Genomic DNA, 23,243 nt, shown 5'->3' on the forward strand with positions numbered 1-23,243 from the left:
TGTTGGAGAAGAAAGTGAAAGTGCAATATGTGCCATGTAAGAAAGCTAACGTTTAATAGTGCCTTGCTCAGAACATGGGAACATATGAAAGCTGGTGGTTCCTTTTAACATGAGTCTTCAATATTCCCAGGTAAGAAGTTTTAGGTTGTAGTTATTATAGGAATTATAGGACTATTTCTCTCTATACGATTTGTATTTCATATACCTTTAACTATTGGATGTTCTTATAGGCACTTTAGTATTGCCAGTGTAACAGTATAGCTTCCGTCCCTCTCCTCGCTCCTACCTGGGCTCGATCCAGGAACACATCGACAACAGCCACCCTTGAAGCAGCGTTACCCATGTAGAGCAAGGGGAACAACTACTCCAAGTCTCAGAGCGAGTGACGTTTGAAAAGCTATTAGCGCGCACCCGGCTAACTAGCTAGCCATTTCACATCGGTTACACCAGCCTAATCTTGGGAGTTGACAGGCTTGAAGTCATAAACAGCGCAATGCATTGCAATGAGCTACTGGAAAAATGCACAAAAGTGCTGTTTGAATGAATGCTTACGAGCATGCTGGTGCCTACCCCCGCTCAGTCAGACTGCTCTATCAAATCATAGACTTAATTATAATATAATAAACACACAGAAATACGAGCCTTAGGTCATTAATATGGTCGAAGCCGGAAACTTTCATCACGAAAACCAAAAAAATATTATTTAAGTGAAATACGGAACCGGTCCGTATTTTATCTAACGGGTGGCATCCCTAAGTCTAAATATTCCTGTTACATTGCACAACCTTCAATGGTATGTCATAATTATGTAAAATTCTGGCAAATTAGTTCGCAACGAGCCAGGCAATGAACGCAAGAGCAGTGACACAATTTCATGTTAGCAGGCAATATTAACTAAATATGCAGGTTTAAAAATATATACTTGTGTATTGATTTTAAAGAAAGGCATTGATGTTTATGGTTAGGTACATTGGTGCAACGACAGTGCTTTTTTCCCAAATGCGCTTGTTAAATCATCACCCGTTTGTCGAAGTAGGCTGTGATTCGATGAGAAATTAACAGGCACCGCATCGATTATATGCAACGCAGGACACGTTAGATAAACTAGTAATATCATCAACCATGTGTAGTTAACTAGTGATTATGTTAAGATTGCTAGGTTTTTATAAGATAAGTTTAATGCTAGCTAGCAACTTACCTTGGCTTCTTGCTGCCCTCGCGTAACAGGTAGTCAGCCTGCCATGCAGGCTCCTCGTGGAGTGCAATGTATGGCAGGTGGTTAGAGCGTTGGACTAGTAACCAGAAGGTTGCAAAAACGAATCCCCGAATCCTCCCTGAACAAGGCAGTTAATCCCCGTTCCTAGGCCGTCATTGAAAATAAGAATGTGTTCTAAATCTGACTTCCCTAGTTAAATAAAGGTGTACAATTATTTATTTTTATTGGCAAATCGGAGGCCAAAAATACAGATTAACGATTGTTATGAAAACTTGAAATCGGCCCTAATAAATCGGCCATTCCGATTAATCGGTCGACCTCTAATGTTGTTGTTAGGTGAAGTTATGGGTCCTACAGTAGGTCTATGGTATTGTTATGTGAAGTTATGGGTCCTACAGTAGGTCTATGGTATTGTTATGTGAAGTTATGGGTCCTACAGTAGGTCTATGTTGTTGTTAGGTGAAGTTATGGGTCCTACAGTAGGTCTATGTTGTTGTTAGGTGAAGTTATGGGTCCTACAGTAGGTCTATGGTATTGTTATGTGAAGTTATGGGTCCTACAGTAGGTCTATGTTGTTGTTAGGTGAAGTTATGGGTCCTACAGTAGGTCTATGTTGTTGTTAGGTGAAATTATGGGTCCTACAGTAGGACTATGTTCTTGTTTGGTGAAGTTATGGGCCAATTTGTTAAACACTTAGTGTACAAACCCTCATTGTCAGGCTGATGGCAAAGCTAGCCATAAAGCATTTTACTGGTTGAAGTGTTTTTTAAAAGTATAAATCAGTTGATATGCGACAATAACACAAACATTATATTAAGCAGGAGATTCAAGCGAGCCTTACAATTATAATCCAATAGTAATGTGAAATGCACTCCTAAGCAACCTGGAAATGGACGCAGATTTTGCTGTCAGCCTATGAGAACCCTGCATTTCCCCCCACGATGGTGAATTAGTGAATAGACACAGAGCTTAATGTGAGTTTCCTTGAGTAGCACTCCTGATCTTGCACTGTAATATTCAGAATACATTGTGAAAAATTCAAATCTTCGCTCACCATTTTTTGCTCCAGGCAGATATACTACATCCATAACTAGTGGTTTCCTCATTACCAGATATACTACATCCATAACTAGTGGTTTCCTCATTACCAGATATACTACATCCATAACTAGTGGTTTCCTCATTACCAGATATACTACATCCATAACTAGTGGTTTCCTCATTACCAGATATACTACATCCATAACTAGTGGTTTCCTCATTACCAGATATACTACATCCATAACTAGTGCTTTCCTCATTACCAGATATACTACATCCATAACTAGTGCTTTCCTCATTACCAGATATACTACATCCATAACTAGTGGTTTCCTCATTACCAGATACACTACATCCATAACTAGTGGTTTCCTCATTACTAGATATACTACATCCATAACTAGTGGTTTCCTCATTACCAGATATACTACATCCATAACTAGTGGTTTCCTCATTAGCAGGGAAGTGTTTCTGCAATCATTTTTGTGTGCGCATTGACCTCGTGTCGCAATTTTAGCAAACACAGAAAGGGGCCAATATTGGAGACCAAAAGTCATCTGGCACACTGCTTAGGGTTTCAACAACTTTAAAAACTTTTTTCTAGTTACTACTAGTGTGAAAACAAGACAAAATATGATTGTTGCTAAGTTGACTGTCTTAATTGTCAAAGCATTTAACAGACGTCAATTGTTGTACAACTTCATGGGTATGGTCTGGGCATCACCTTTTACCTCAAATAAACAGTGGATTTCTGCTGTTTTGGGCCTTTAACCATCTGCCTGACTTTGTTCTCACAGGAGAGAGACGGGACTATTGGGATCCTGGGGATCCTCAACAACATCATGATGCTGACGAGGCAGAGAAGAGTCTCTCCAGATCAGAACTCCTCAAGAAACACCAGCGAGTTCACACAGGAGAGAAATCTTATGGCTGTGATCAATGTGGGAAGAGTTTTATTCGGCTACAAACTCTGAAATCACACCAGAGGATACACACTGGAGAGAAACCTTATGGCTGTGATCAATGTGGGAAGGGTTTTACTCAGCTAAACAGCCTGATAGTACACCAACGGACACACACAGGAGAGAAACCTTATGGCTGTAATCAATGTGGGAAAAGTTTTACGACATCTAGCTATCTAACTATACACAAGAGAACACACACAGGAGAGAAACCATATAGCTGTAATCAATGTGGGAAGAGTTTTACTCAGCTAAACAGCCTGATAGTACACCAGCGGACACACACAGGAGAGAAACCTTATGTCTGTGATCAATGTGTAAAGAGTTTTAGTACGTTTGGCTGTCTGACGGCACACCAGAGGGCACACACAGGAGAGAAACCTTATAGCTGTCATCAGTGTGGGAAGAGTTTTACTACATCTAGCTGTCTAACTAAACACCAGAGAACACACACAGGACAGAAACCTTATAGCTGTGATCAGTGTGGGAAGAGATACTCTGATAAAAGATCTCTGATCAAACATCAGAAACTACATGAAGGAGTTGTTTCATGATATCAGTGAAATAATGTCACAATGTAGAATGTTTTAACATTGTAGTAGGAGTATTTTAATAACGTCAGAATGTAGAACCCTAAACGTTTGTTGTTCAATTGATTTTAGCCTCAGGGGGAAAAATCCAGGCTCTGAATTGGAAGAGTACTATTTATGTGATTTAACAAAAAGTGACTAACAAAAAAAGAGTTCTGTTACACTTACCACGTTGGTGACCCACTGGAATCACAATGCAACACTCCAAAATGTATCTAGCTGTTTACCACGTTTTTGACCCACTGGAATCACAATGCAACTCTTCAAAATGTAGCTAGCTGTTTACCACGTTGGTGACCCACTGGAATCACAATGCAACACTTCAAAATGTAGCTAGCTGTTTTCTACAAATTGTCCTCTAACCAGTGATGTACACATTATTCCCATATTCCATGTGGTTTTTGAGCTGTTAGTTTTAACAGGACGTGCAACCTCATCTCCCTCCTCTCGCACAATTGATTTCAACATGATATCGATGAGTGATGACAAATAAGTGTTGTGTTCCTTTGTTCAGCGACCCCTAAATGTAAATGCATCACTGTTGCCCTGCTTTTAGAATATCAGGGTTAATTCTCAGATGTGCCAACCCAAGTGTACTAGAGCATGACATTGGGGACTGGGCCCCGATCCAACAACATGCCTATCTAGTGAACACTGAAAAGAGAGAGAAGCTCTGCAATGAGGTGGAAAGTTACTACGGATATTGCAGGAGTTTCCTCTTGAAATCAGACATGTCTGTGGTCAGGACAACTTGGTTGCTGATTGTCTCAAGGGTGGGCAGTTAAAAAGTTTTATGTTTTGCGTTTAGCCAGTCCGTTGCCATGGATCACAATTTATTTTGACTGCACGTTTTTCCGTATTGGAGATGAGTTTTGTTTGGGTTCGTTCCAAGGGGACGAGAGTTCTAGAAGCTAGTGAGTTCTAGGATTCTATAGAAAGAAAAAGGAGAGAAAAATAATACGATTGTATATTATTATTTAGGAATACGTGTTTTTTATTGTTGACAGCCAGTAGACACCATTTTTATATTGTAGAAGGGAAGCATTTTTGTTGATTTTAATATGAAATGTAAGTTGTTTTCTGTTGGTGGTGAGCAAACTTGTCCATCAAAAATATAGGATATATTTGTTGTCTTAAGGGGGAAGGTGTTACAGGCTTTGGTTTTTCCATTTATGTTTTGAGGTTGGACGTTAGCACATCTAGCTCGTTAGCAGGTCTAGCTCGTTAGCAGGTCTAGCTCGTTAGCAGGTCTAGCTCGTTAGCACGTCTAGCTCGTTAGCACGTCTAGCTCGTTAGCACGTCTAGCTCGTTAGCACGTAGGACGCACTGATTGGTGTCACCTCAGTTAGTCAATGTGTTACACCTGTGCTGGCTTGTCCATCTCGTTATGGTTGAATATAACATCCAATTGTTAATATTGTAATCAATTAATTTTCCTTAGAATGCTCATTAGTCTTTCAGTTGTTATTCTTCATTTTTTTTATCCTCCATATGTTTATGGTAAATATTGCTGTTTATTTTCATTGTTTTTTTGTTTTCTTTTCCCTGTGAAGCCATTGTGTTTCATCCATGTCTGAAATATGCTGTATAAATAAAGCTTGATTTGAACATATAAAACTAATGAACCCAATGACTGACAATCAACAGACTTTTGCAAAACTAATGAACAAATATGTGCAAAAGCAACAAGTATCTTGGTCCATCTTAATATAAATTCAGTATTTCTTCCACTATCTCAAAATAGTGCATGATATGTACGTTTAGTATCACTTTTCAACCAACCCAGTTAATTTGTTGAAAATGAAATGTTTACATCAAAGGATTCAACTACTGGAAACGGAAACAAACAAATGGATCAACCAGATCAATCCCACTTTTCCAGCCTGCTGAAGGCGTGGTGGAGTGGTAAACACCACCCCCGGCTCTACCAGGGGCTTGAGGTGGTCTCCCACAGCTCTGCTTATGTCATGTTCTGTGGCCTTGCTGTTCCATTTATTGACTGTCCCTGCAACACAGAAAGAAACACATTTAGTCATATTATATAAAACACTCAAAGTAATGGATATGGAGCATCTATGGCCTGTCACGTCCTGGCCAGTATATAAGGATAATTGTTTTGTAGTTTGGTCAGGGCGTGACAGAGGGTATTTGTTTTATGTGGTTCAGGGTGGTGTGTTTGATTAAGGGTGTTTGTTTTAGTAATTCCGGGTGTTGGTTTATGTTTAGGTATTTCTATGTGGAGTCTAGTATGTCTGTTTCTATGTCTGGTGAATTGGTGTTGGGACTCTCAGTTGAAGGCAGGTGTTTTCTATCTGCCTTTGATTGAGAGTCTCATAAATGAGGGTGTGTTTGTGTTTTGTGGGTGATTGTTCTGTGTTCAGCCCTAGGCTTTACCAGACTGTTTGTTGTTCGTTCGCTTTCGTGTTTTGTTGTTTTGGAGTGTTATTTTGAAAGTTAATAAATCTAAAAATGAGCATACACGTACCTGCTGCGTATTGGTCTACATTTTCAGACGACGATTTCGTTATATCGTCGGAAGACGAAGACGACAACCGTGACAGAATCACTTACCACCAAAGGACCAAGCAGCAGAGGAAGGAGCAGACGGCATTCGAGTTGGACAAACGAGAGAAGTGGACTTGGGAGGAAATTCTGGACGGGGCCGGACCTTGGCATCAGGCTGGGGATTATCAGCGCCCGCAGTGGGAAATAGAAGCAGCCAAGGCAGAGAGGCGGTGGTACGAGGCCAGAGACGCGCTGAGGGAGAAGCACGAGAGGCACCCCCAATAATTTTTTTTGGGGGGGCACACGGGTAGTTTGGCTAGGCGAGGGAAGAGCCGGAAGCCAGCTACCCGTGGTTATATGGAGGAGCGTATGAGGTGGGGAGCGCCATGTTTCGCTGAAAAGCGCAAGATCTCACCCATACGCACGCACAGTCCGGTGCGAGTTATTCCAGCCCCTCGCAGGTGCCGTGCTAGAGCGGGCATCCAGCCTGGTAGGAGGATGCCTGCGCAGCGCATCTGGTCGCCGGTACGCCTCCGAGGACCAGGCTACCCAACTCCCGCTCTACGCACGGCTACCATCAGGCCCCTGCACAGCCCAGTCTGCCCTGTACGAGCACTCCGCTCGTGCAGGGCTACTAGTTCCATCGAGCCAAGGCGGGTTGTGCAGGAGGTAAGATCTAGACCGGCTGTGCGCCTCCATAGCCCTGGGTTTCCAGCTCCTGTCTCTCGTGCGGACCCGGAAGTGCGTCCACCCAGTCCGACTCGTCCTGTTCCCGCTCCCCGCACTAAACGGCAAGTGCGTCCACCCAGCCTCGCCAGTCAACAGTCGTCGGAGCTGCCCGCCAGTCAACAGTCGTCGGAGCTGCCCGCCAGTCAACAGTCGTCGGAGCTGCCCGTCAGTCAACAGTCCAGACCGCCCCGAGCTGACAGACCGCCCCGAGCTGACAGACTGCCCAGACTGCCCCGAGCCACCAGACTGCCCCGAACCGCCAGACTGCCTGGAACGGCCAGAACCTGAGCCGCCTCCAATATAGGTGGGTTGGGGAGGGGGGGTGTAGCACAGTGCCGTCGTTGACGGCAGCCACCCTCCCTTCCCTCCCTTTAGTAAGGGGGAATTTTTCTTTTGGGTATTGTTTGGGGGTATTTATTAATTTATTTTTTTGTTAAGGTGCTTCTGGGGTAGCACCTTTAAGGGGGGGGGGTACTGTCACGTCCTGGCCAGTATATAAGGATAATTGTTTTGTAGTTTGGTCAGGGCGTGACAGAGGGTATTTGTTTTATGTGGTTCAGGGTGGTGTGTTTGATTAAGGGTGTTTGTTTTAGTAATTCCGGGTGTTGGTTTATGTTTAGGTATTTCTATGTGGAGTCTAGTATGTCTGTTTCTATGTCTGGTGAATTGGTGTTGGGACTCTCAGTTGAAGGCAGGTGTTTTCTATCTGCCTTTGATTGAGAGTCTCATAAATGAGGGTGTGTTTGTGTTTGTGTTTTGTGGGTGATTGTTCTGTGTTCAGCCCTAGGCTTTACCAGACTGTTTGTTGTTCGTTCGCTTTCGTGTTTTGTTGTTTTGGAGTGTTATTTTGAAAGTTAATAAATCTAAAAATGAGCATACACGTACCTGCTGCGTATTGGTCTACATTTTCAGACGACGATTTCGTTATATCGTCGGAAGACGAAGACGACAACCGTGACATGGCCTCAGTTACACCTGGCACCTAAATGTGACTTCTGTCATCTGATCACTCCAAGCTGCATTAGGTTCAGATCTACCAGGATGGGCCTTTGGCACAGTCTGGCCACTGATTATGCATAACAAATGTAAAGAGATGGGGTGAATGAGGGGGGAAAGGTACACTAAACACAAATGACCTTCATAATATCAAAGAACAAATGTGTGTCTGAGGGGAAATTAACTTTCATACAGCCAAAAGGGGTGAGAAATTACACCAATATCAGTGGACTATTTGCACTAATGTAAATAAACATAGATGATGGAACATATTCCCTTTTGCTGACGTGATGAACCGCTAAGGGGACATAAATATTTACAAAATAATATGTCATGTTTTACTCGTACCTCAGCCAGCATTGTGAATGGTTAGGAAATAATACGTCATGTTTTACTCGTACCTCAGCCAGCATTGTGAATGGTTAGGAAATAATACGTCATGTTTTACTCGTACCTCAGCCAGCATTGTGAATGGTTAGGAAATAATATGTCATGTTTTTCTCGTACCTCAGCATTGTGAATGGTGTCTGATGCAGTGACATACTAGACCATGGCAGTAAATCTAATACTTAGGTGTTTTTAGGCATGAAAGGTCTGTGTTGGTTCCGTGATTATAAGTTACATCTCTGGCCATGCTGGCAGGGTCTGAATCAAACCCAATGTCCAGTGGGATTGATCTGTTTGATCCAATTGTTTGTTTCAGTTTTCAGTTGTAGAATCCTTTAACATATTGTTGATTTCAACATTTTTCATTTTCAACTAATGAACTGGGTTGGTTTAAACTTACATACCAGCACTATTTTGACATAGTGGAAGATATACTGAATTTGTTCCTCCCAGTACACCTGACAGTTCCCCCCAGTACACCTGACAGTTCCTCCCAGTACACCTGACGGTTCCTCCCAGTACACCTGACAGTTCCTCCCAGTACACCTGACGGTTCCGGAGTAAAACATGACATATTATTTCCTAACCATTCACAATGCTGGCTGAGGTACGAGTAAATTATGACATATTATTTCCTAACATTTCACAATCCTGGCTGAGGTACGAATACTTCAGTAAATAAATTTGCAAAAATGTAAAAAAAAAACTGTTTTTGGTTTGTCATTATGGGGTATTGTGTGTAGATTGATGAGGGGAAAAATTATGACATTTTAGAATACATTTTAGAATACGGCTGTAACGTAACAAAATGTGGAAAAAGTGAAGAGGTCTGAATACTTAACGAATGCACTGTATATCACTGGCAGAATTTTCTACCACTGCAGAGTTTTCTATCATTGGCAGTTTTGTACACAGTCATATGATACGTGATATAGAAAAGTCCAATCTTAGGAGAGTACATGGGAGGCACTATACTGTGTATCTGCAGGTGTCTATCTGGTCAAAACCACTGATACAGGAGCCCCTCCACCCTTTGGTGGAATGGATCATGTCTACAGAGAAACCTAGATTCAAATACTTAGATGTGTGTGTATTGGGTCTATGTTGTGAAATTGTTAGATATTACTTGTCAGATATTACTGCACTGTCGAAGCTAAAAACACAAGCATTTCACTACACCCACATTAATATGTGCTAAACATGTGTATGATAAAATGTGATTTGATTTTGATTTGAAATAAACGTCCTATTTATCAAAGGTGCTTTTGGCTGGGGTCAAAATGACTCCAAAGGATTTGAATTTGTTAAAAGTCCATATTGATACAGAAACACTAAACCATGATTTAGATTTATTAAGAACCAGGTGATTGACAAAGTCATAAAAAAATGGAAGAATTGAAAAAACACATTTTGGCTATGATAAAAGATATGCCTCTGGGGTCAAAATGATCCATGTCAGAAGTATGGTTCAATGCAAATATGTTGTGGGTGTAAAGTTTATTTTAAATTCTCACTCATTAAACACGAATCAATCAACACATGCTTATCTTTGAACGACTTAATATAATATTAAATTTTTCTGAAATAAATGAAAAATAAACGTTTGGTTCCTCAACTGCATTGCCCTCCAGTCAGCAGATGGCGATGTGCGTCTTTTAGGTTCAGGCGATGCTGCCAGTGTGACGTATAATCTAGTGGACGGGACGCTCCTTCAACAACAACAGCTAGTCAGACACCCCGGTAGCTTTCTAGCAAACATAGCTACAACATTCACGCTCTTTACACTGGTTTGGTGTATATTAGTCGCTGTGTATTAAACACACTTCTGTTACATGTACTTGTTGGCACATTTAATTATATATTTACGTTGTTTGTCAGCTAGCTTAGAACTAGGTTCTGTTGAAGAAGAGGAGGTCTGCTGGACGGAGAAAGAAGCTGTCGTGAAAGAGGAGGAGGAAGAGAAGGATGTTACAATACAAAAACAAGTAGAGGGTGAGGCTGTTACCGTGAAAGAAGAAGAGAAAGACGTTTCAGTGAAAGAAGAGGACGATGCGTTCAGAGTGAAAGAGGAGGAGGATGTTACAGTAAAAGAAGAGGAGGAAGGGGAGGATGTTACAGTAAAAGAAGAGGAGGATTCAGTTTTTGGAGTGAAAGAGGAGGGGGAGATGACTGTCACATTGGAGGAAGAAGAGGAGGTTGGAGATCTGTTTAACACCAGTAAGTACCGTCTCTGCAGTCGTTGAACCAATATGCAGTAAAGGGGTTCTACACTTTAATGTTGTTCTGTAGGAATGGCTGAAGCTTCACTGTAACGTGTAGAACATCAAGAGTGGACCATCAACAAAACGTTAACAATTGATCAAATGCATCCAATGACAATGCCTGAAATACTGTAGTCCTCAATATCTCCTATTAGATTAGCCCAAGATGTTCTCTTAAAGTGGCAATCAGCAGTTGTTACATCCATTTAGGGACTTATACATTAATGACATGTACCCATCTGTTTCTTGAAGAATTCACTTAGAAATGCCTCATGAGCTTAGTTCAACTGTCGTACCCCATCAGAACCCAAAATATTGGCTTCTTTTACTCCAATGTTTGTCAGTAAATATAAACACTATATATCCTCAAAACATGGTTAAAACTATAATGTTGATATCATGGATGGTTACATTTCTCCAGCCCCATCCCTCAACTTTTTACCGAAACGGGCAGGGAGTACGCTTTGTTATTGTTTCTACTGCTGATTGCTGCCCCCGTTACTCCTCAAGGTCCAAGGACTGTATGTAGTTTTCAGAGGTAGACTGGCTCTGGCAGCTAAAATAGTCAAATATTCCATCTAAATGTGAATCGATTCTCAATTGCGATACATTTCTAGAAACATAAATCGCTGTACTTTCATATCAATTCAGAATAATTTCACACAATACTTAAATATCACATCAAAATTATTTCAAATAATACTTTCATATCACATCAAAATTATTTCAAATAATACTTTCATATCACATCAAAATAGGTAACCAGTCGCGATGCCCCAAACAGTGAATGCAAGTCAATTTATAACATTTTTGACATGTGTTTTTCAGGATTTTTTTGTTGTTATTCTGTCTCTCACTGTTCAAATAAACCTACCATTAAAATTATAGACTGATAATTTCTTTGTCAGTGGGCAAATGTACAAAATCAGCAGGGGATCAAATACTTTTTTCCCTCACTGTAACTCCCAATCACGGCCAGTTGTGACACAGCCTGGACTCGAACCAGGGTGTCTGTAGTGACGCCTCAAGCACTGAGATACAGTGTTTTAGACCGCAGCACCACTCAGGGGCCCCAAAATCATGTTCTAGTGCTGTCCCCACCTAAAATAAATCTTGGTCAACCAAGAGTCATCTGTTCTTTCCACCAATCGATTGGTTGAAATGTTATGTATATTTTTCCATATATAGACACAACCCATGTGTTTTAATAAAATCAACTATATGTACTGAACTGGTCTGATGCTTTAAGCACGCTGTTTGACCAAATAATTAAGACACACAAATGACTCGAGGGATGACTCAAACCTTTTCCATTTCGAGTGGCAATTTATCTGACCATTTCTACTGATCTGGTGCCAGTTAGGATTTTCATATGCACATTTTCATGGAAGATTTTAAAATCATTGTCTGTGATTAATCTACATTCTATCTAAATCTAAAAGAAAATTATACAAATCTAAAAGGAATTTTTACTGCCATTGCCAACAATGTAAAAATAGCCTCCATAAAACCAACAAATAAAAACATTGCAGCCTGCAGGTAGAAAATATCCTATAAATCACATTTGCTGCACATGGCCTGTCTACAACGAACTTGAAACATATCAACTATCAACTGGGTCCTCCTAAACTTGTGATAGCAAGCTTGCAACATTGTATAAAATATTCTGGGCCCTCAGAGTTTCCCGGCCAGTGAGTTCTGGACAGACACAGCTGTCGGCTATTTGTGCAAAGGATAAGAAGTAATCAGGTATTTTATGACATTTCCACTGGATCAGAGCATTACATTTTTCCCTTTTATGCCGAGTGGTTATCGAAAGGGTGAGAGCTGGAAATATTTTTTTTAAATACTTTGAGGAACTATTGTCATTTGCAATTGATTTTGATTAGACTTTGTTTACTTGCTGTTTGAGGTGAAGAGAAAATTACTTTGAGAAGCTCCAACTCATTAGTGGTGGTGCATTAAGACAATCAGAAATACTATCAGACATCCCCAAATGGGCACATTTATAGGCCTACATTTGCACACAGGCCAGGTAGACTAGTCCTACTTCTATATGCTTAATAAGGTGTGCATTCTTACTCAACATTGACGGGAGTGTTTCAAACAAAATAAAATGAATAAATTGACAGAACTGACGCATCTTGCGGGGTCAGGTCTGGGTGGTCTGCCAGGGGCCGTTTCATTTAGTATCCGTTTGGGTCGGCATTGAGAATGATTGTATTTCCCCATAGTATGTTGTACTGAAGTTGACCGACTGAAAGGGAGTGTAACTTTATGACTATAATTACTGTTCCCTGAAGGAGGGAAACGAGGTACAACACCTGTTTGGCTCCACCCCTTCCTGGGTCGGTGAAGAGCGATATTAAATTGAATATGACCTAAGGCTCGTATTTCTGTGTTTATTATATTATAATTAAGTCTATGATTTGATATTTGATATAGCAGTCTGACTGAGCGGTGGTAGGCAGCAGCAGGCTTGTAAGCATTCATTCAAACAGCACTTTCCTGCGTTTGCCAGCAGCTCTTCGCAATGCTTGAAGCACAGCTCTGTTTATGACTTCAAGCCTGTCAACTCCCAAGATTAGGCTGGCAATACTATAGTGCCTATAAGAACATTCTGGGTGGCAGGGTAGCCTAGTGGTTAGAGCGTTGGACTAGTAACTGAAAGGTTGCAAGTTCAAATCCCCGAGATGACAAGGTACAAATCTGTCGTTCTGCCCCTGAACAGGCAGTTAACCCACTAAAGGTAAGAAAATATATAAATTAAATAAATAAATAAAAATCTATATGAATTTCAAATGATATAGAGAGAAATAGTTATATGTTAAGAGCTTTTTTATATGGCTCATATTGCACTTTTACTTTCTTCTCCAACACAGTGTTTTTGCATTATTTAAACCAAATGGAACATGTTTCATTATTTATATAAACCAAATGGAACATGTTTCATTATTTATTTAAACCAAATGGAACATGTTTCATTATTTATTTAAACCAAATGGAACATGTTTCATTATTTATTTAAACCAAATGGAACATGTTTCATTATTTATTTAAACCAAATGGAACGTGTTTCATTATTTATTTAAACCAAATGGAACGTGTTTCATTATTTATTTAAACCAAATGGAACGTGTTTCATTATTTATTTAAACCAAATGGAACGTGTTTCATTATTTATTTAAACCAAATGGAACGTGTTTCATTATTTATTTAAACCAAATGGAACGTGTTTCATTATTTATTTAAACCAAATGGAACGTGTTTCATTATTTATTTAAACCAAATGGAACGTGTTTCATTATTTATTTAAACCAAATGGAACGTGTTTCATTATTTATTTAAACCAAATGGAACGTGTTTCATTATTTATTTAAACCAAATGGAACGTGTTTCATTATTTATTTAAACCAAATGGAACGTGTTTCATTATTTATTTAAACCAAATGGAACGTGTTTCATTATTTATTTAAACCAAATGGAACGTGTTTCATTATTTATTTAAACCAAATGGAACATGTTTCATTATTTATTTAAACCAAATGGAACATGTTTCATTATTTATTTAAACCAAATGGAACGTGTTTCATTATTTATTTAAACCAAATGGAACGTGTTTCATTATTTATTTAAACCAAATGGAACGTGTTTCATTATTTATTTAAACCAAATGGAACGTGTTTCATTATTTATTTAAACCAAATGGAACGTGTTTCATTATTTATTTAAACCAAATGGAACGTGTTTCATTATTTATTTAAACCAAATGGAACGTGTTTCATTATTTATTTAAACCAAATGGAACGTGTTTCATTATTTATTTAAACCAAATGGAACGTGTTTCATTATTTATTTAAACCAAATGGAACGTGTTTCATTATTTATTTAAACCAAATGGAACGTGTTTCATTATTTATTTAAACCAAATGGAACGTGTTTCATTATTTATTTAAACCAAATGGAACGTGTTTCATTATTTATTTAAACCAAATGGAACGTGTTTCATTATTTATTTAAACCAAATGGAACGTGTTTCATTATTTATTTAAACCAAATGGAACGTGTTTCATTATTTATTTAAACCAAATGGAACGTGTTTCATTATTTATTTAAACCAAATGGAACATGTTTCATTATTTATTTAAACCAAATGGAACATGTTTCATTATTTATTTAAACCAAATGGAACGTGTTTCATTATTTATTTAAACCAAATGGAACGTGTTTCATTATTTATTTAAACCAAATGGAACGTGTTTCATTATTTATTTAAACCAAATGGAACGTGTTTCATTATTTATTTAAACCAAATGGAACGTGTTTCATTATTTATTTAAACCAAATGGAACGTGTTTCATTATTTATTTAAACCAAATGGAACGTGTTTCATTATTTATTTAAACCAAATGGAACGTGTTTAATTATTTATTTAAACCAAATGGAACATGTTCCGTTATTTATTTAAACCAAATGGAACATGTTTCATTATTTATTTGAGACTAAATTGATTTTATTGATGTATTATATTAAGTTAAAATGAATGTGTTCATTCAGTATTATTGTAATTGTCATTATTACAAATATATATTTAAAATCGGCCGATTTAATCGGTATGGTTTTTTTGGGGGGTCATCCAATAATCGGTACCGGCGTTGAAAAATCAATCGGTCGACCTCTACTATGTTATTGTTTGTTAAACACTTAGTGTACAAACCCTCATTGTCAGGCTGATGTTAAAGCTAGCCAAGGAGCATTTTACTGGTTGAAGTGTTTTTTAAGTATAAAGCAGTTGATTTGCGACAATAACACAAACATATTAAGCAGGAGATTCAAGCGAGCCTTACAATTATAATCCAAAAGTAATGTGAAATGCACTCATAAGCAACCTGCAAATGGAGGCTATTTTTGCTGTCAGCCTATGAGAACTCCCCTGAGTTTTCCCCCAAGGTGGTGAATTAGTGAAAAGACACAGAACTTAATGTGAGTTTCCTTGAGTAGCACTCCTGATCTAGTGCTGTAATATTCAGAATACATTGTGAAAAACTAAAATCTTTCCTCACCATTTTTTGCTCCAGGCATATATACTACATCCATAACTAGTGGTTTCCTCATTACCAGATATACTACATCCATAACTAGTGGTTTCCTCATTACCAGATATACTACATCCATAACTAGTGGTTTCCTCATTACCAGATATACTACATCCATAACTAGTGGTTTCCTCATTACCAGATATACTACATCCATAACTAGTGGTTTCCTCATTACCAGATATACTACATCCATAACTAGTGGTTTCCTCATTACCAGATATACTACATCCATAACTAGTGGTTTCCTCATTACCAGATATACTACATCCATAACTAGTGGTTTCCTCATTACCAGATATACTACATCCATAACTAGTGGTTTCCTCATTACTAGATATACTACATCCATAACTAGTGGTTTCCTCATGACCAGATTAACTACATCCATAACTAGGATGGATATATATATATACTACTGTAACAGGTCGTCTAAAGGGGAGTGCTCATATTTACTTTATTAAGGAAACACTTAACAAAACGACCACCAACAGTTCCGTCAGGTAACCCATACAAAACAGAAAACAACTACCCACAAACACACTAGAAAAAGCCCCAACTTAAATATGATCTCCAATTAGAGGTAACGAGGACCAGCTGCCTTCAATTGGAGATCAAAAACAACAACATAGAAATAGAAAAACTAGAACTTAAACATAGACATAGAAAACCACCCAAAAACACCCCCTGTCACGTTCTGCCCACACTACTATAGAAAATTACATCTTACAAGGGTCAGGACGTGACAACTACATCCATAACGAGTGGTTTCCTCATTAGCAGATATACTACATCCATAACTAGTGGTTTCCTCATTACCAGATATACTACATCCATAACTAGTGGTTTCCTCATTACCAGATATACTACATCCATAACTAGTGGTTTCCTCATTACCAGATATACTACATCCATAACTAGTGGTTTCCTCATTAGCAGATATACTACATCCATAACTATTGGTTTCCTCATTACCAGATATACTACATCCATAACTAGTGGTTTCCTCATTACCAGATATACTACATCCATAACTAGTGGTTTCCTCATTACCAGATATACTACATCCATAACTAGTGGTTTCCTCATTACCAGATATACTACATCCATAACTAGTGGTTTCCTCATTACCAGATATACTACATCCATAACTAGTGGTTTCCTCGTTACCAGATATACTACATCCATAACTAGTGGTTTCCTCATTACCAGATATACTACATCCATAACTAGTGGTTTCCTCATTACCAGATATACTACATCCATAACTAGTGGTTTCCTCATTACCAGATATACTACATCATGTTGGCAGCATCCACTCAATGTTAGTCGTCATCCAAGATGGTAGCATGTCAAGTCGTTTGTCTGTGACTAGTACATTTTAACCTACTAATAACCTATTTATTTAGGGCTGAGTAACTTCCTTGTTGTGTAGTGCAAACAATGTTATTTTTGCTGCTGTAAAGATTACGGGTCTTCCTCAACTTGGCACTTCAACTCGGCACTGAAATTTACCAAAGTAACCCCATCTCTGGCTGGCCTGAGTTCCTTCTTCATCCACGGAGTGTCTCGTCTAAGCCGCTCATTTTTGCTCTTCGTCTGGCTGTCAGTGGCAGCTCAACAATCCCCAACCCGCTCTCTCAATCGACCTCAACACCCAATCTACTCACACGTGCAAATACTCACATTCAGTCTTACATATACGCTGTCCCTTTCTCCCCTCATCTTCATTGGGCTCTATTATTTACATTTGTCAGAGAAAATGACAATTTTCGTGGTATTGCTTTATGCACTGACTTTAACGAGATCTGGAGAAAACGAACATTGTCGCTGGGTGAGTACATCTGACAATGTGCTCTCCCGTCCATTGGACATTTTGTTTGCAGGAACTCGCTCTTTTTCACTCGTTCCATGCATCCAAGTGCCGATGTATTTGTGGCATGATGTGAACATTACGAACTTGTGTCACTATCAAAGTCTAATGGTTTTAAATGACTGTTTTGTATTGTCTGGAAACTCACTTGTGGACTTTGCTTGCAGTAGGTCTCTTAAAAAAGAGAAGCCGTGCAAAGTTATTAAACAGAGGTGCCTAGTTATTCTTCTATTGTTGATATCAGGTAACGTGCAGCCTAATCCTGGCCCTGATATGCAATGTCTCCAAACCCCCTCTGATTTTAAATCAAGATCTGGTCTTGGTATTTTTCATTTAAATGTACGCAGCCTGTTGTCAAAAATGGATGGGGTTAGGATTTGGGCTAAATCAACTGATGCTGATATAATTGTGTTTTCTGAAACCTGGCTCAGCAAGTCTGTTCTTGATACGGATATTTGTATAACTGGTTACAATGTTTATCGCACTGATCGGGTTAAGAAAGGTGGGGTGTGGCTATATATGTAAAAACGAAATTCCCTGTAAGTGTGGCAAAGTCTGAAACTATATGTAAACAGTTGGAATTTCTTGCTTTGAATATTGAGGTTTCAAAGGGTCTTTCTATAACTGTGATTGGCTGTTATAGACCCCCCTCTGCTCTCGGTGATGCATTTTCTTCTTTGACGCACCTTATGTCTAAACTTCTTTACAGTGAAATGATTTTGATTGGTGATCTCAACTGGTGTTGGTTAATGCCGGTGTCTGATGATTTAAAAATGTTTTGTAATTCTATGAATCTTACCCAGTTGATTAACTCACCCACTCGCCCTAATCTAAAATGCCCAGATAAATCTACCCTGATTGATTTGATATTGACAAATGTTCCACATGAATATTCTGCGGTTGGTGTTTTTTGTAATGATTTAAGTGACCATTGTGCTGTTGTTGCTATTAGAAATACTAAGATTTCTAAGTCTAACCAGCGTTTTATTCGTAAGAGAAATCTGAAGTGTTTCATTGAGCAGGCTTTCTTTCATGATTTGTTTTATTTTGACTGGAGCAAGATTGAGCTTATCCCTGATGTGGAAACTGCCTGGAAATTCTTTCATGATGGTTTTCTCCAAATAGTAAACAGACATGCTCCATTCCGCAGGTTCAGGGTTAAAGGGAGGGATAATCCATGGTTTTCGTCTGAGCTTTCTTGCATTGTTCATGACCGTAATCTAGCCTGGGCTAAAGCAAGGAAATCGTGTTCTGATGCTGATTGGCTTGTTTTTAGGCAGTTACGAAACAAGTGTTCTTCTCTTCTCAGGAAGGCCAAGTCTGATTATTTTATGTCTGTTACCACTGATAACCTGAATGACCCTAGAAAGTTTTGGAAGGCTATTAAGTCTATGTCTGGTAACAGTAATGTTAATGAATTACCGTCATGTGTATTGAAGGACTCTGTTGCTATATATGACAAAACTGAAATGCTGAATTGTTTCAATGAGCACTTTGTATCTTCTGGTAGACTATTTGATTCAGTGTCCTCTGTCTCTGTACAACCTTGTGTGGATGAACCAGTGAGAGCTGGTCAAACTTTTAGCTTTTTGCCATTCTCAGTGCAGGTGGTACATAAGGCCCTGAAATCCTTAGACCAGAGAAAGCCTGCAGGTCCTGATCTTTTGGATCCCTGCTTTTTAAATCTGGCAGCTGATTTCATAGCTGAACCACTTACATATCTGTTTAATCTAACCCTGGAATGTAATGAAATTCCAAAGATCTGGAAATCAGCATTTGTCCTGCCACTTTTAAAAGGGGGAGATCCAAATCTGTTAAATAATTATAGGCCAATCTCAAAGCTGTCACCCCTGGTGAAAATACTTGAAACCCTTGTGAGTGACCAGCTAAAAGAGTTTTTATATACTAACTCTATTTTATCAATGTACCAATCGGGTTTCAGGAAGAAGCACAGCACAATTACTGCAGCCATGAAGGTTTTAAATGATATCACTGAAGCTCTTGACAAGAAACAGCATTGTGTCTCACTTTTTATTGTTCTCTCTAAGGCTTTTGATACAGTTGATCATGCTATACTAAGGCAGAGATTGTCGAGCATTGCATTGTTCAGAGCATGCAGTTGCATGGTTTGTTAACTATCTGTCTGATAGAACTCAGTGCATTCAATTTGATGGGCTTAGGTCTGTTAAATTGTCTGTCTTAAATGGTGTGCCCCAAGGCTCTGTACTTGGTCCTCTCTTATTCACTATTTATATAAATAATTTAGACAAAAATGTCCAAAATGCACAACTTCATTTTTATGCTGATGATACTGTTATTTACTGTTGTGCTTCATCTCTTACAAAAGCTTTCCAGAACTTGCAAACTGCTTTTAATACTGTTCAACATACCTTGTCTCAATTGAAGCTTATCCTCAATACTGACAAAACAAAACTACTGGTGTTTTCTAAAGCAAGAAATAGACCTCTGAACCTTTCACCTATTACTACCTGTCAGGGCAAGGAGATTGAGGTTGTAACCTCATATAAATATCTTGGAATTTTAATTGATGATGGCCTCTCTTTTAAAATGCATATTCAACAACTTACAAAAAAATTGAAGCTGAAATTAGGATTTTATTTTAGGAATAAGGCTTGTTTTTCTTTTGAAGCCAGAAGGAGGCTAGTATCAGCTACATTTATGCCTTTACTAGACTATGGGGATATTTTAAATATGAATGCTTCCGCTCAGTGTTTGAGATCAATTGACACCCTTTACCATGGCACTCTGAGATTTATTTTAAATGGCAAAACCCTTATGCACCACTGCACTTTGTATACCAGGGTTGGCTGGCCTTCTCTAGTCACTCGTAGGCTCAGTCACTGGTATACTTTTTTTTACAAAGCCATTTTGGGTTTACTACCTTTTTATTTGGCCATTTTTATTGTTCAGAAATGTGGTGGATACTCTCTTCGTTCGCGGGACTTTATCTTGCTAACTGTTCCAAATGTCCGAACTGAATTTGGTAAAAGGGCTTTTATGTACTCTGCACCATCGTCTTGGAATGCCTTACAAAATACTTTTAAACTGGATGAACTTGTCCCGATTGGTATTTTTAAATCACGGATGAATGATCTTGAGACTGATTCCCTGACCTGTCAATGTTTTTAATTTGCTGTTTTTGATTTTGTTATACTCTTGTGAATTCTATGGTTTTTACTAGATTAATTGTAGTTTTTTCATGTTGTTTGTCTGTAATTTTTGTAATGACTTGGCGCTGCCTATCTTGGCCAGGACGCTCTTGAAAAAGAGATTTTAAATCTCAATGAGCCCTTCCTGGTTAAATAAAGGTTAAATAAAATAAATAAAAAATCCATAACTAGTGGTTTCCTCATTACCAGATATACTACATCCATAACTAGTGGTTTTCTCATTACCAGATATACTACATCCATAACTAGTGGTTTCCTCATTACCAGATATACTACATCCATAACTAGTGGTTTCCTCATTACCAGATATACTACATCCATAACTAGTGGTTTCCTCATTACCAGATATACTACATCCATAACTAGTGGTTTCCTCATTACCAGATATACTACATCCATAACTAGTGGTTTCCTCATTACCAGATATACTACATCCATAACTAGTGGTTTCCTCATTACCAGATATACTACATCCATAACTAGTGGTTTCCTCATTAGCAGATATACTACATCCATAACTAGTGGTTTCCTCATTACCAGATATACTACATCCATAACTAGTGGTTTCCTCATTACCAGATATACTACATCCATAACTAGTGGTTTCCTCATTACCAGATATACTACATCCATAACTAGTGGTTTCCTCATTAGAATGGAGGAGTTTCTACAACCAAATTGCGTGTGCATCGCTGCAATTTTAGCAAACACAGAAAGGGGCCTATATTGGAGGCCAAAAGTCATCTGGCACACTGCTTAGGTCTTGACTGTTGTACAACTTCATGGGTACTCTCTGGTCATACCTTTTTACCTCAAATAAACAGTGGATTTCTGCTGTTGTGGGCATTTAACCATCTGTATGACTTTGTTGTTCACACAGGAGAGAGACGGGACTATCGTGGATCCTCTGGGGAGCCTCAACAACATCATGATGCTGACAAGGCAGAGAAGAGTCTCTCCAGATCAGAAGTCCTCAATAAACACCTGCAGAGACCCACAAGGAAGAAAACTCACTGCTGCTCTGACTGTGGGAAGAGATTCAACTCATCAGGCATTAAAATTCATCAGATAATTCACACAGGAGAGAAATCTTATAGCTGTACTCAATGTGGGAAGAGATGTACTACATCTGGCCATCTAACTCAACACCAGAGAACACACACAGGAGAGAAATCTTATAGCTGTGGTCAATGTGGGAAGAGGTTTACTCAGTCAACCAGCCTGATATCACACCACAGAACACATACAGGAGAAAAACCTTATAGCTGTGGTCAATGTGGGAAGAGTTTTGGTCGATCTGGCCATCTGGTATCACACCAGAGAACACACACAGGAGAGAAATCTTATATCTGTGATCAATGTGGGAAGAGTTTTGGTCGAGCTGGCCATCTGGTATCACACCAGAGAACACACACAGGAGAGAAACCTTATAACTGTGATCAATGTGGGAAGAGTTTTGGTCGATCTGGCCATCTGGTATCACACCAGAGAACACACACAGGAGAGAAACCTTATATCTGTGATCAATGTGTGAAGAGTTTTAGTCAATCTGAAACTCTGAGAGTGCACCAGAGAATACACACAGGAGAGAAATCTTATAGCTGTGATCATTGTAGGAAGAGTTTTACTACATCTGGCTCTCTGACTGTACACCAGAGAACACACACAGGAGAGAAACCTTATAGCTGTGGTCAATGTGGGAAGAGTTTTATTTCATCTGGCCAGCTGACTTTACACCAGAGAACACACACAGGAGAGAAACCTTATAGCTGTGATCAATGTGGGAAGAGTTTTGTTTCATCTGGCTAGCTGACTTTACACCAGAGAACACACACAGGAGAGAAACCTTATAACTGTGATCAATGTGGGAAGAGTTTTGTTTCATCTAGCCAGCTGACTATACACCAGAGAACACACACAGGAGAGAAATCTTATAGCTGTGACCAGAGATAATCTGATTAAAGATCTCTGATCAAACATCAGAAAATACATAAAGGAGTTGTTTCATGATATCAATGAATTAATGTCACAATGTAGAATGTTTTAACATTGTAGTAGGAGTATATTAATGATGTCACAATGTAGAACCCTAAACGTTTGTCCCCTGTTCTATTGATTTCAGCATGATATGGATATTAGCCTCAGGGGGAAAATCCAGGCTCTGAAATGGAAGAGTTACTATTTATGTGATTTAACAAAAAGTGACTAACAGAAAAGTTGTTACACTTACCATGTTGGTGACCCACTTGAATCAAAATGCAACACTTCAAAATGTAGATAGCTGTTTTCTACAAATTGTCCTCTAACCAGGGATGTACACATTATTCCCAGATTCCGTGTGGTTTTTGAGCTGTTAGTTTTAACAGGACATGCAACCTCATCTCCCTCCTCTCGCA

At 38.9% G+C, this 23,243-nt stretch overlaps 1 pseudogene; it reads left to right on the forward strand.

Moving 5' to 3' along the window:
• The first annotated feature begins 1,847 nt into the window (after positions 1-1,847).
• On the forward strand, positions 1,848-22,752 carry LOC115186398 (zinc finger protein 84-like; annotated as a pseudogene).
• Positions 22,753-23,243: the final 491 nt, after the last annotated feature.

This window comes from Salmo trutta, unplaced genomic scaffold (assembly GCF_901001165.1).
Source record: "Salmo trutta unplaced genomic scaffold, fSalTru1.1, whole genome shotgun sequence".
Lineage (NCBI taxonomy): Eukaryota > Metazoa > Chordata > Actinopteri > Salmoniformes > Salmonidae > Salmo > Salmo trutta.